The sequence below is a fragment of the Procambarus clarkii genome, unplaced genomic scaffold (assembly GCF_040958095.1).
Source record: "Procambarus clarkii isolate CNS0578487 unplaced genomic scaffold, FALCON_Pclarkii_2.0 HiC_scaffold_107, whole genome shotgun sequence".
In the NCBI taxonomy this organism is placed as follows: domain Eukaryota; kingdom Metazoa; phylum Arthropoda; class Malacostraca; order Decapoda; family Cambaridae; genus Procambarus; species Procambarus clarkii.
In genome coordinates, this window is record NW_027189140.1 from 2613058 (window position 1) to 2615364 (window position 2307).

Genomic DNA, 2307 nt, shown 5'->3' on the forward strand with positions numbered 1-2307 from the left:
CGAGGTAAGAAACTACACCTCAATGAATTAGCCAATGCCCAATGATATACTATAGGATAGTCTGCGCTTTCGTTCAGTGTAGCTTGAGAGACATGCAAGGACGGAATAAACACACACACTTGAATGGAGCATTCACTAAAACAGAGACCAACTGCCACTTAGCTGTAAGTGACTGGAAGAGTTCCCTTGGTGTAGCCTCCAATAATATTAATTTCAAATATTAAATTTGAAGACATTTTTCTGTGGGGAGCCCCTACGGCTCCCTGGAGCTTATCGGGCTAATGTACATTATATTAGACCGGTACATTAGCTGAGGAGTTCAGACCTACCAGGGACCAGCGCCAGAACCTGGCCCCTTTAGAGAGGTTTCAGGGAGCAATGGCCCTGGAAAAACCCCTTGTGGTTGGGGTTTTCCTTATCTGCCATCGACCGGGGTTAGGCACCCAGAAAGGTAAGCATAACAAAACAAACCCCACATGGTGAAAAACTAAAACAAAAAAACGAACGGAGAGGTAGAAACTCCCTACAAACCCAAGGAAACAAGCAAACAAGCAAACATCACACTTTACTGCCGCGCCAATCATCCGCGATCATCCCTCCCCACCCCGAGAGGGCAATGGGGAAGCCCCGGACCTCACCGCGCCGGCTGCCTAGCATCAGTTCGTAAGCTAATGTCAACCGGGATAGACGCTTCTCTGGCCTCAGTTTCCTAGACGGTGTTTACCTTGTGTGGCGTTCACTGCCGTGTGTTGTGTTTTGCGGTGGTCAGGTGTTCCTCATCAGTATCAGGGCTGCATGTGCTTAGGGGCTTCCTTCCCCTAGCGCCCTGTGAGTACTGCCCCTGTGTGACAGGGTTATCTTCCCTGGGGTGTTCGGGAACCATTCCCATAGAGGTTATTGCTGCTCGGCATTTGCCTCACCCTTGGGGCCAGCTGGGGCTTGGGGCCCTTGTTTGGCCCTGGGTAGGGACTGGTATTGTGCTGGTTAGGGCGTCAAGGTGTTGTGCGACCTGCCACTTAAGTGGTGACCGGTTCCTGTTGCCTCTGGAGACAGTGTACTTTTGCGGGTTTTTTCTTATGTTTTTATTTTCATTTGCCTGGTGGGGGTCTGCCTAGTGTAGCTATAGTTCTATTGGTAGTGTTTGGTGGCCCTCTGCTAGGCCCCCGTGATTGTACACGTCGCAGGGGTTTTCAGTGTTGTCCTCTACTCCTTTGTTATTTTTTGGTTTTTAACCGGTTAGCAACACCTTACCCGAGCTTCCCGTAGTTGTTACCCCTACGGGCCCTGGAAACCCGTCAGGGCTCGGTGGACCATTGATTGTGTCTTCCGGGTTCCAACCCGTCTTATACAGGATCGTTGGTTGCTGTGCCCTTGTCTCCGGGTGACAGTCGCCATTTTTACCTCCGTCATGTTGCCTGTTGGGTCATTGACACCTTGACCCGGAGTCTTGCGAGAGATATTCTCTGCTTGTTCTCCAGTACTCTTCTGATGTTATTACTGTTCAGAGTACAGGCGGCATCCGTGTTGCAAGCTAGGTTAGGTTGCTGCAACACGCTAGGTTGGTTTCCACTCGGATGCCCCGAGGCCGCCCCGTTTTGGTTAGGTGCTGTTCGCCCCTTTCCCTCCCTGTTCCCGGTTCCGGACTGTCTGCGGGTTTCGGGGTTGGGGTGGGATTTAATTGGGGCTGAGACTCGGGCGGTTTCGGGGGCTGCCCCGTTCGGGTTGGGGGACAGAGGTTTTCGAGCCTGTTCCTCCTGCCAAGGCTTCTGGGTCTTACCAGTGGCCCTTTCTTGCTGCCTTTCCCATGGACTCTTCCTTTTCTTTAAGGGCGGAGGACTTGGAGCACGGCTCTGCCCCGGGGCCTCTGTTGCGGGTTCCCGGGGCTGTGGGGAATGCCTGCTAGCAGTTCTGGGGCTGTTTGCCCCTGCCTGGGTTTTCTGCTTCTGGGCGGAGTTTTTCGCCCATCCAGTCTGCTTGCTTCCCACTTTTGCTGGCATTTTTCGTATCTTTTGCGTCAATCACAGCCCTCTGTTCTGGTGGCCATATTCTTCTGCTGGTTTCCCAGCGTGGCCACCAGGGCGGCGTTGCGGTTTGTTTACATGTGCCTGGCTGTGCGAGCAAGCGTCTTGGATGAGTTTTTTTCACCATTTTCAGGGGTTTTATTCTCCTGTTGTCGTTTCTTTGTTTTTCTGGTGTTTTCTGCCAGTCTTCTGTTCCTCTGGGAATGTTTGAGTGTTGATTTTACACCAGGGTTTCCGTTATGTCTGTTTTGGGTCTGGGCCCTAGGGTTTGGGCTCAGTGTCCCTA